We start from the raw sequence: 12196 nt of genomic DNA on the forward strand, positions 1-12196 counted from the left end.
TGCGTTGAGCAAGGTTTATGAGGCCGTTAGCCTCACATACTTACTTGAGTTGCTCCACAAAGCTATATGGGTCATTGTTGGGCTGATACTTGTTGAGTTGCTTGGCAACCACTAGTATCATGGTTTGCCTCCTAGAATTCTAGGTGATTCCTAGTCATGCTAGCAATGAAGTTGCCAAGGCTACTTTGTTCTACTCTGTAGTCGTATTGTCTAAGAGTCATTTCATAATAAGAAGCTTGCTAAGTGTAAGGTTAGCTTCTAGTGCTCTCTTCCTCTCAGTGTTTGGTCCCGTCCTATTTCAGTTGGCAAGCGCTAAGATGTGTTGATGGACCTCATACATGTCTATACCTTGCCTTATCTTTTGAGCTCACTCTTGATTGTAGGCAGTTATGCCTTGTAGTGCTCTCCTTGCCAACTTCTGCTCTTCCTCAAGATCGGCTACGATGTCTTTAGCTGGTCTATCGCGATGCTCCATTTTAGTTTGTAGGTCATACTACTATGTTATCATTTTCCAGATATCCACTGGAAATTCTCCTAAGTCAAGCTCCTCATTTTCAGGGTTGGTGTTGGTCCCCAACATGTTGCCGATTTCTTAAGTAACTAGAGTGTCAATCAGATTGATCAAGTTGGTTAGACTTGTGTCCCTAATCGTGCTTACTTCCAAAGTGGCTTGGAAATTCAAGCTTCTTAGTAATTCGATGATTGGTGTTCTTGGCCACTATTCGATGTATGGGGTCTCCTCTTACTAGTGTGTTTGTTTAGCTCATCTTACAGGTGTGAATTCCTTATTATTCAAAACAATCCTAAATGCTACATGCACTCAAATGCTAGTGGGGTGTTCCTCAATGTGCATTGTGAGCAATCAAGCTTTTAGCTTTTTTGGTGCATGTCAAATGTTCAATTGATGCATTGTCTAGATCCAATGAAAACAACACAGTGCAACATATGATTTTCCTCATCCTTTTGTGCATTTAACGACCACTCGCTAGTTCATTCCGGTCTCTACAGTGTCCTAGATGTGTGGTTTGAGGGGTACATGTTTGGTCAATTAGTATGGGTCTCTAGGGGAATGAGTGATTGATGGTCAATGTGACCCCAATCGTTTCCCTATATCATTAGGCTCATGCGATTCTTGAGTTAGTTAGCTTTATGAGTCATTCTATGTGTTTACAGGTCTACTGGGGTTTTGGATAGCTTGGACTTAGGCTCTACTTGCTTTAGGGTGGGTCCAATTTGCCAAAATCTGTCTCCTTTGTAGTCTATCCGAGTGCCTGACACTCGAACCGTCCGAGTTCGAGTGGTCTTGTCTGAGTCTTAACTATTCGAGTCTCAGTGGCCTGGTGCTTGGCCATTTCATGACTGGCCATTGTGAGACAAGGTCCTTTTTCTATTTTCTTCTATGTACCTTCTCTTTTATCTATGCACATCTACCTTTTACAATTTGCACAGGAGGGAGCTTGGCGTGCTTTTACAACAGTTTTAGGGACACCTTGGTTTTAAAAAATGCGCTTTTGCCTTTGACTTGATTTTTGAGGCCGCCCTTGCGCTTTTAGTCGTTCTCCATCATGCCTCTTCTGTTGTGTCTGATTTCCTCCTATGCCATCTCTTTTAGGTCCCGCCAACTTGAGCTTTTCCACTTTTTTTGCTTTCTTCTTGTGCTAAGGTCAACATTACCCCCCTCCTAATTTAGTGCCAGTCCCATGGCACAGATGTGTAGAAGTTGGAAGGTGGGATGGGTGTAGTCAGATGGTTTTTTTGAGTTTGTATATAAGCCCTTATGGGGGATAGTGTTGTATGGATCGGCCCTTGAAATTGAAGATGTTTTGAAATTGAGTATCGTGTTGGACGGATCCTTTCCCTCGCCCTTCTAGGTGTAGCTTTTTCAAACTCCCTTCAAGCTGCTTGATCCTTTTGCTTATGCCCGTTTAGACTTTACCACTCACACAGGAGGAAACCTGGCACTCTTATAAAATGAATTACATTGTGCCTCACGCTTTCCTTGCACGAGAGCCCTCGAAAGTTCTCCCTCATCCTTGAGAGAGCCTTGCTAGAATATCTAGTGCTTTCCCACATTCTTTTTGAGCAGCTTGCTAGACTATCTAGTGCTGTCTGTCGTTTCTTCGGAGCTTGCCTTCTTTTCCACTTTCCTGCTACTTGAGCAGAATGAGCTTCTTCTTTAACTTTTTGACGAGGGCTTCCTTGGTTTTCCTTTGTGTCATGTGGGCTACATGGTGATATCTCGTGGAACATTACCCTCCTCCTAGACAATTGTAAGTTTCGTGACACTGGTGGTTCTGAGTTGATGAAGATTCGGTGATTGAAAAGGGCGGTCATGCAAGTCGATGATGATGGGGTCTTGTGGGGATTGGTTTTTGGGAGGGAGGTTGATTAACTAGTTGAGATAGCGAGGGTCAGTAATGGATTGCATAGATGATGGAGCCTTGTGTGGATTGTTGTTGGTTGAGAGACTTGGCAATGATTGAGTTGTTGGAGGCCGAGGATATGTTGAGTGGATGGTGGGGCCTTCGATGTTGGTGGTTTGCAACATTCAGCATTGCCTAAAAAGAGAAGTGTGCTACCTAGTAGAAGTTTCAACCTTACTATGTGGTGCATTGTGCTCATGCTAGTGGAACTGGAGGCTAGGTTTGGCAAGCTTGAGTGTTGTCCCGCACTTGAGGACCTAGTTTGTGCATAAGGGAGGTGTGGGGCATGTAGCTTAGGGTGACAGGTCTAGAGTGTTACCTCCCTAGATATGTCATGCCCTTGATGTGCCCTAAGAGTGAAGTGGAGAATCACAATGAGGCTAGGGGTTTAGGGCGAGCCAACTGACCAAAGCCACCAGAGCATCTAACTTGAGAACCCCTAGGTGCAATGACTATGGCCTATGTGGGGTGAATTGCTGTTCGTTGTGATTTCTTTTCTTTTCATCTTTGTTTTCTTCTTTATTTCTTTCTCTCATTTCATTTCATTTCATTTCTTTTCTCTCATTTTTTTTGCATTTTCTTTTTCTTTTTCTTTTTGATTACATAGGCAGGACGAGAGCTAAGCTTTTTCATCCAAGTGGGGTGGAGAACGGGGCCTAAGAGTTTTGTTCAAGAATTGCCAACTGTACAAGTACCCTTTGAGGTTCAGGCAGACTTGCAGAGTGGTATTAGAGAGAAATGGATGATTGCAACACGTAAAGTAGCTATCATTCATATATTTTAGAAGGGATAAACAAAATGTAGGGAGAAAAACAGTGTGCATCATTAGTTGAGCCATGGCGCAAGTGCCTATGGCATTTGGGATCAAAATAGAGGGGTGGAAGGCCACGTTCTTTGAAGTGGGATTTTGCCTAAGTAGTATTCTAAGTAGTCTAAGGTAATTACAGGTAGTATAATGAATGCAAGGTTAGGGCACGAGGAGAATTCATTTACAAAATGGACTATAGAGTCATACAGATTTTCTGGGGTGAAGATAAGGGCCTCTTCATGCTTAGTACAATTCGCATTGTAGATTATAGGGAAGGTGTATTAGCCATGGACATTGGGGTCAAAATCCCCTCCTATCCTTCGGGGGTATAGCATGAATATCGGGTTGTTCCATTCGAATGGGAGGGTGTTGCAGAAAGCCACTCAAATGTCCATATGAACATCGCATATGTGCCTTCTCCATGTAAGCTAGAACTCATAGCTCGGCACTGATCCCGAGAGCTCAAAAACCTTGTTTTGCTAGAATTTTGCATCCTTTATGCCCCAGAGGGTGGGGTTTTGTTCCCTCTTAGCCAGCCATTTCTCCCCGAGCCTGCTTCCAATGTTGATCACTTCTTCCACCACCTTGATCGGAAAAACCCTGTACAAATTGATGGGGAATTGAAAGTTCAGATCAAAGGGGTTTTTGGAAGTTTCCTATTGTTCCCAGATCGCCAAATCAACATGGAAGCTTGTTGGGAAATTATCCTGGCTCGGTGGAATAGGCGTGGGTGGCACTCGGTACCGGTCTAGCATTCAATCTTCTCCTTGCTTTCTCCACCATTTGTTTTCTCTTTTCCTTAAGTGGGGCCTGATGTGTTTGCTTGTTGTTGGTATTTCAACCATGGCCAACACACTCCATGGTAGAGCTTGTTGAGCAAGTTGTGGAGGATGGACACCGATGGATGAAGTCAGGGTAGAAGTGTTGGGCCTTACACATGGCACGTGTTGTTCATTGGCGAGACGCCTTTGTGTGTCATTGGAGGTAGATAGGTGAGAGTTTTAAAGTCATGATATGCTCATGCTTGATGGCTCCATTTAGTGAATATAATTACTAAAAGTAGTATTTCAAAATTTAAATGTAAGTACATGTGCTATATATTCTAGCGTACATGCATTCAGATATCGCTTACAACGGAATCATCCCTCTGGAGTTCGCAAAAGATGGCATTATTGCGAATGAGTGGGTGCGAGATACATGAAGATCCCCAATCCAATGAGAGGTCAATATGAGATCAAATGTTGTTAAACTATTGTAGATATGTTTTGTAAACATTTAGTAGATTCCTAATCCGTCATATGACTACCAAATATTGTAGGTGGCATGCAACATGGTAGGAGGTTGTGGGGCTAGCTCTTCTTCATGGAGCCCCATCTCAAAGCTTGGGCCAGCCTCATCTCCTTGCTAGGTCTCCTATTGTACCCCTTTAGTGAACCCTACTACATCTATTTCCTGTGGGATCAAGCCTACCAATAGTAGATATCTTTGTTTCTCTTCAACGGTCAAGTTGACTCCCATAGGTTTCGATGGCATCTGCAGGCTTGCTCTCGAGGGCCTGCGTGCAATCTGTAGCTTCTTCTTGATGGTTTCAATGGCCTCCCTTTCCTTTGTCTTGGTGACATCAAGCAATGTATTGAGGAAGGCACGTTGCTAGGTTTCAAAGCCCACTTGGGCAGCCTCTGCTCGGCTTTCAACTAGTACCTTATCTTTTTCAACCCGAGCTAGATGGTGGGCCAAGGTTTTGATTCTTCTTTCATTATGAAATGCCCATTCGTCAGCTCTTTTCGTCATCTCCTCAAGGGTTTCCCCCTGCCTCTGAAGCTAGTACCATTAGCTTCTATTCTTGATGTTCCATTTCTCTTTTTAGTCTTCGAGGCTCTTCTCCTATTCTGAGGTTGCCTCTCTTTTCAATTCCTCAACTTCTCTTTCGTACTTGCGTGCTCTTTCCTCCCTCAGTGCCTCTAGTTCCTCCAGGCTTTAGTGATCTTCTCCATCTCCACTTACAAGTCTTTATAAAGCTCAATGATCTCTTTGTTGTGTCTTCGCATGCACATTATGGCTTCAGCCTCTTCGTTCAATCTTGCCTTCCATTCGACTTCTACTTCTTCTTTAGCCTATAACTGTTCTTTGAGCTCACTGATCTCCCTTTGGGCCATGGCTATTTGGTGGGTTTTCTCCAATTGAAATGCAGCCATGGCCTGTTTTTCTGCTTCTAGCTTTGCCATTGCTATCTTTTTCTCTTCCTTGGCTTTCTCTAGTGGAGAGAGAAGCTCCTTGACATATTCATCGTACTCGATAGGTGGCATCTCTGTTGCGGGGATGGAGGTTATAGAGGTTGCCACCTTTTGTTTCTTCTAGTCTTGCCTAGACTTGGCATCTGCTTTGCTGCCAGTCTTTTGGTTCCTGCCACAGGGATCCCTTCTCCTAGTCCTTGGCTCATTTCCTTATTCACAAAGTATTGGACCCATGCCATTAGGTTGTTGGCATCCACCTAGGTTATAGAGCTAGGTGTGGATATGGTGGTGGTAGTGGCAGGCACTAGGAGATTAGAAATGGGGGTGATTGAGGCCTTGCCCTTGCCTTCTTATACTACAGGTGGTATGAGTTCCAGCACATGGGCACTCAAGCCCAGCCCTTCATTTCTAAGTGGGCTCATGGACTCCAACGTCTTGCCTCGACTACTGCTCAATGGATTTGTGCATTGCAAGGGCTATATCTTCCTCCTCCTTTCTTTTCAACTCATTCTCTTCGTCCACCTTTCTCTTTCTTTCCTCCTTGCCCTTCTTAGAATCCATGCAAGCCTTTTGTAAGTCCGCTTTTTCATTTTTTCTTCTCTCCTCTTCTTGTTTTTCCTGTGCAATTTTCTTATTTGTCTTCTTAGCCTCTAGACTGCTCTTCCCGTTCTCTTTCCTCTTCATCCTCACTCATCGTTCTTTCACTGGATTTTGCGCCTCTTGTTCATGGTGAGGTGGCAACATGCTCGGTGTTTCGTTAACTCCTTCTCTTTCTCCCTACCCTTGCCCCAAGGCTTCTTTGATGATGACGGTAAGGACCCCAATGAATCCAAAGGTTAAGGCCTTTGAAGACGAAGCTTTTCTTTTAGCCTTGGTGGCAGGAGACTCTCCTCCTACAGGCTGTCCTCTTGTTACTAGAGCCTTTGTCGAGGTATTGATGGTCTTTCTCACAAAGCCATTGAGGTTCACCTCATCCAATGATCATCCTGCAATGCTCTCTAGCAAGAGGACATTAATGCGGCTCATGATTGTGTTATACCTCTGACTAGAGAATAATGTGTGCACCATCTTGGCTTGGAGTTGGATTTTGGGATCCGAAATATCCACAAAGCTAATGCCATCATTGATGTGGACCTTCACCTTGTCCATCCCAAGCATGGCATATACATCTCTCTTTAGCTTTCTCTCCACTTTGTTTGCCAGGCTCAATGCTCTTTCTACCAACTCTAGGGTCAATTTAATCTGCACTTGACGAGTTTCTTCTCCCTCTCGCACAGTCATGGTGCCACGGTTCCTATGAAAAGTTGGTAAGAATTCCACACAATGGATGTAATCTACCCTTTGGTCCACTGCTTCCATGTATTTTGGTAGATTGCACTGCTCAATCATCTGCCTTACTGCTTGTTCTTCGATGACTACATCTTCTAGGTTGAAGACATACCAAAATTTAAACTGGTTGAAGGCACTCATCTCCATCGAGAGGCCGTATTTTGTCTCTGTTCTTCTTTTGAGAAAGGCAACTTGCTAGTCTTTTCTTGGCCTGCCATGATGGGTGCTTGTCAATGAAGCCATTTTCACCATTAGTGCTTTTCAAAAGAATTACTCATAGAAGGGAAGACTGCATACTTGCAGAGCACAGTAGTAGACTTTTTCTTCAAGCAGTCCATTCATTCCAAAATTTTATGACATTTTCCTCAATTCACAATTTAAACTTTCATCTATTTTGGACATTGATCGAGGCTTTGTAGTTTTCATTGCATGTTTTATTCACATTAATTACATGTGTGATTTCACCTTACCCCCCTCCCCCCTTGAGAATGAGAAGGATCCTTCCTAGGATTAGAGGTTGAAGGGTGAAGGGCATTCAGCGGCTTGTGCATGGTGCATCACGTCTGCATGAGCCACGCATAGAAGTTTGGATTGTATTCCAATTTAGCATAGTGGTTCATTGTCGATGGGTCGAATGCCCACATAAGTGATATAGGTAAGGACATCCATTAGGAAGTCACTGGAATTGATTTGGCTAGCAATGTATAACTCCTATTCAATTAGAATGCGATCTAAAGATGGATGGGTTAGGAGGTGCTCTTTTAGGGGTCTGTTATGAATTGTTGTCAAAAACCTAGAGGAGGTTGGAGCTACATAAGTAGGATCATACTCTAAGATTTTGATGACACCTCTTTGTTTTGCATTAGTCATGATTTGACAGCCCTCAAATTCCCATTGAAGTCGGAGAGTGTACCATTTCCTCAAGAGGAGTCATTGTCAACAAGTTGCTTCAACTCTTCGATTTCTTGGTTAGTGGCATAGGCAATGCGCTTGTCATGTGACGTGATGAGGCGTGGTTTTTGTGCTTGCTCTCATAAAATCTCGGTGGTGATTACGTCCTCAGCTACTTCAATAGCCTTAATCAATATAAATTTGGATTCTTCCCATGAGCAAGGTAGCGTATGCACCTCCATTGCTAAAGGCTCTTCCAAAAGGTCTAAGGCCAAGCGGTCATAGCTTTTAACAAGCGACACAAAGGTGGTATCTAAGCATATAAGGCAAGCAACCAAGTCATCCCTTGTGTTCTCAATGAAGTCTGCGGCGGCCAAGGTTAGAATTGATCTATGTTGATAAAAGGATCTAAGGCCCACAAGTGGTTGGGGTTTGACTTAATTAGAGAGTTCAGCAGCACAACTAATCGTTGTGACTTGGGTACCTTCTGAGGTTGTGGATTGGCCTCTTGTTCAATAGGTTAGGCTGTGGCTGCTAATGGTGCATCTGAGGCTTGAGGGGTGCTAATAGGCCCAGGTTGAGAGAGTTTGTTAGCAATGGGTTACAGTTTTGGCCTATAGATTGTTGTAGATTCTGTGAGCCTAGACTTTAGAGGTTCTATGGATTTAGCAGTTTGAGTCCCTTGTGGCCTGAGTGCCTGATTTGTCTTGATGTTTCGTGTGGTCAAAGCTTGAGGGCGGTGCTTGAGTAGGGCCTTTGGCCTCTTGGATTTAGGTACCCAGATCTAGGTGTTACCTGCATAGTAGCCTTGCACTTGAATTAAGGTCTGGGAGACCCATCGCAGCTTGACTGTACGTTGATGTCTATAGTTTTGTTTTGGCCTCCTAGGTTTCAAGTGTGGGTCCTTAGTCTTGCGGGGCCATGGATATCTGCTCCTAAGTGGCGGGCCCTGATGTTTAGGTATCCAATGAAGCCTTGGTTCAGGGGTCTTAGTTTTGGCTTCAGTGGTTTGTAGGTCTTTAGGTTTGGCGGGTGGTGGAGAGTCACAACCCCCCTCTGTAGACTCGGTGGTGGGTTTCTCTTACAGTGGCTTTGTGGACTTTGAAGGGGTCGCGTAGCCCTTGTTGAAAGCGGTAACTATACGTATGTTGCCTATGGAGAGGTGAATACGCTATGACTAGTAGTCGACATTGCAATGAGCTTGCTTTTTAAATGTGCATCCTAATAGCAATTCCGTACATGCATCTTTGGTGTTTGGCAATACATAGAAGATCATTGGTATCCTTTCAGACTTGATAGAGACTACAGCCTAACACTTTCCCAAGAGTGTATATGATCGGTCCCCCATATGGGCTAAGTTTGGCATTGGTGGGCTGCAATTGTGGTTTGCCAATGTGAGTCCAATGATCAGGAGTTAAGACATTAAAGTCAGCTCCCTCATCGATCAATGCATTGAAGGTGTGTGTTTGCTTGGCAGTGACCATTATGCTTAGGTAGGTTGGTTCTACTACTTCCTCATCCTCATTGTCAATCTCTGTGATAGTGGCCACTTGCACATTGATAGGGGATTCTAGCATTGGTGTCTCATACATTGGGTGTGTAGGAGGATAGTACTTCTTTATGCAGTTGCCATTGAAGAAGCCTATGCCATCACCCTCTAGCATTTCAAGTTCTACATTGCTAGTTTAACTGGTGGTGAGAACTTGGAAAGGTTGTAGTCCTCTAAACTTCATTTTTTGCTTATGTCCCTTGACTAAGTACAGCAGTTCCAAGTCTTCATGTTCAAAATTGTGCTCCTTGACGTGCTTGTCAAACTAGCTTTTGCATCTTGCCTTCTCACATATTAGCACGTGGGTGGCTAGAAGTTAAGTTTTCAATAGGTATTCTAGCTCAACTAGGCACTCTATCCATGCCTTCTTTCCATCCCATCTCTCTCGATGAGCGATTCTCAGGCTAGGAATGAAGAACTCTACAAGTAGAATTGCTTCAGTCCTATAGGTCAACCTGAAGGGAGTGTGCCCCATAGCCCTTTTATAAGCTGTGTAGTAGGCCTATAAGGTTGCCATGAGTTTATTATCCCAGTCGTTGCACAAAGTAGAGACTACCTTGGTTAGGACATTTACTAGAATTTTATTCGTAGGCTCAACTTGGCCATTAGCCTGAGGATCGTACGGTGAGGATTTTAGATGGATGATTAGAAAGGTGAATAGGAGATGAGTGATCACTTCATTAATGAAGTGTGTGCTACCTTGGTTGCTAATGAGTTCATTGGGATAGCCAAATCTTGAGATTACCTGCTCCCAAAGGAACTTGGCAGTGGTCCTAGCATCATTCTTTCTTGTAGCTTGTGCTTCCGCCCACTTCGTAAGATAGTCTATGGTGTGAGAGCTTTTGCTCAATAGCCAAGACCCATGGACTGCTTATTGTTTCAAGCATTCCAAGCGAGCTCTAATGGCTATCTCTCACCTAGTTGACGCGTAGTCGATCCTATGAGTGTAATGAGCTTACCTTGATGCCGACATGAGTTGCCTTCTCTCTCGCACACACCAGTAGCTTCACGATCCTAGATGCTAGCTCAAGCATCCTCAAGCCTCCTCCATCTCCAAGCTCCATCCACCATAGCTGCGCGCGCAAGAGAAGAGAAGAGAAGAGAAGAGAAGAAGAGAAGAGGAGATGGTGAAGAGCTTCACCCTCTTGATCCCTCACTCTCACACTCTCACTCTCTCACACTCTCACACTCCCTCTCTCAAGAGCACACCCAAGCAAGGGGAGGAGAAGAAGAGAAAAAGAGAAGAGCTCTTGTTAGCCACACACCAAAGAATGAGCTTCCATTCACTTTTTGATCTTTATATATAAAACCCTAAATTTCCATGGGCACCCATCCCTTTCTTTTACATGACTGCCCATTGTGACAAGGTCCTTTGTCCATTTTCCCCTTTTAGCCTTATGCCTCTAGCCTACATCCGTTTAATACTTTACAACTGGCATAGGAGGGAGTTTGGCGCTCTTTTACATGAACTTTTGGAGTTTTTTTGAGGTGCCTTTCATTTGAAATTATGCTTTTGGCCCCAGCTTAGCTTTAGAGGCTGTCTGTGTGTCTTTGCTCTTTTTCCATCTTCTTCTCACTTTTTCATTCATTCTTCCGCCTTCTTATCTTGGGGTTAACATTACCCCCCTCCGAGACGGGTGCCAGTCCCATGGCACTCTTGGTTGCTGTTGGGGTTTAAGAGGCAGTTGGCGAAGTAGTCGTGTAAGGGTAGGGCCACGTGTAAACTCGGGTGCTCGTGGAAGCTTGGTAACAAGGTTGGTTGGAGAAGCCAAATGGATAGCAAGTGGTTGATGGGGTCCTCCGAAGTTGGTGGTTTGTCGCCTTTGTGATGCTTGGAAGGAAAAGGTGCGGTGCTCTACTTAAGGGGGAGGGGTGTCGATCTTATTGTGTAGTGTATTGTGCTCGTGCTGGTGGAATGGGAAGTTGGGTCTAACCACAGGCTAGCCTGGGTGATTTTCCACACTTGAGGACCCCATTCGTGCAAGGGAGGTGTGGTGCAAGTAGCTTAGGGTGATAGGTTTAACCATATGGGAGTGGTACCCCCTAGGTATGTCCTATCCTTGATGTGCCCTAAGCATGAAGTGGGGGAGCAAAAAGGACGAGGGGGTTAGGAGCGGGGCCAGTCGATCGAAGCTACTGGGAATGCCTAACGTGAGGACCCCTAGGTGCAGTGATTGTGCTTCATGTGGGGCTAAGTACTTTTGTAAGTGAGTTGTTTTGTCCATTCCATGCGTAATGTTCCTCTTGCTCTTCCTTGGATGCTTATTCGTTTAAATAAATAAATAAATAAATATATAGTATTACACTAGTAGAACGACAACCTGTGCCTAAATTTCCTTGTCTGATTTAGGCGGACAAGGGGATCGGATGGATTTGCTAAAAAATTGATGGCTTTGCATGTATCCTTTGAGATTCATGCGGACGTGGAGGGAGGTGGTGGAGAGGAAAGGATGGTTGCATCTAGTGAACTGGATGTTGTTCATATCCTCTAAGAGAGCTAGGCAAAAAGAGGGGAGAAGGTTAACCCTCATCATTAAACACACCATGGCACAACTGTCGATGGCGTTAGGGTCAAAAAGAGGGGAGGTAGGCCATGTTCTTGTGGGGTCGGGTCCTGCTTGAGGAGTAACTTAAGTAACCTAAGATAATTACATGTAGTTACAAAGGCTGGATCAAGGCATGAAGAGAAGTCCACGAGGAAACGCATCATGGAATCATTTAGGCTTCCCGAGTCGAAGAGGAGGGCATGTTCGAAGGAGGCAGCATTGGAGTTGTAGATGATAGGAAAATCATGATGCCCATGGAGGGTGGCAACAAAATCCACACCTACCCTACGAGGGTATGCCACGACCCCCGATCGTTCCTCTTATAGGGCAGGGTGTCACAAAAAGCCATCTAGGCGAGCATGCTAATGTCACACACTCGCCTCCTCCATAGGGGTTGGCAGTTGTATCCTTGTACA

The sequence above is a fragment of the Lygodium microphyllum genome, chromosome 22 (assembly GCF_053477565.2).
Source record: "Lygodium microphyllum isolate KBCC chromosome 22, Lygodium_microphyllum_v1.1.10, whole genome shotgun sequence".
Taxonomy (NCBI): Eukaryota; Viridiplantae; Streptophyta; class Polypodiopsida; order Schizaeales; family Lygodiaceae; genus Lygodium; species Lygodium microphyllum.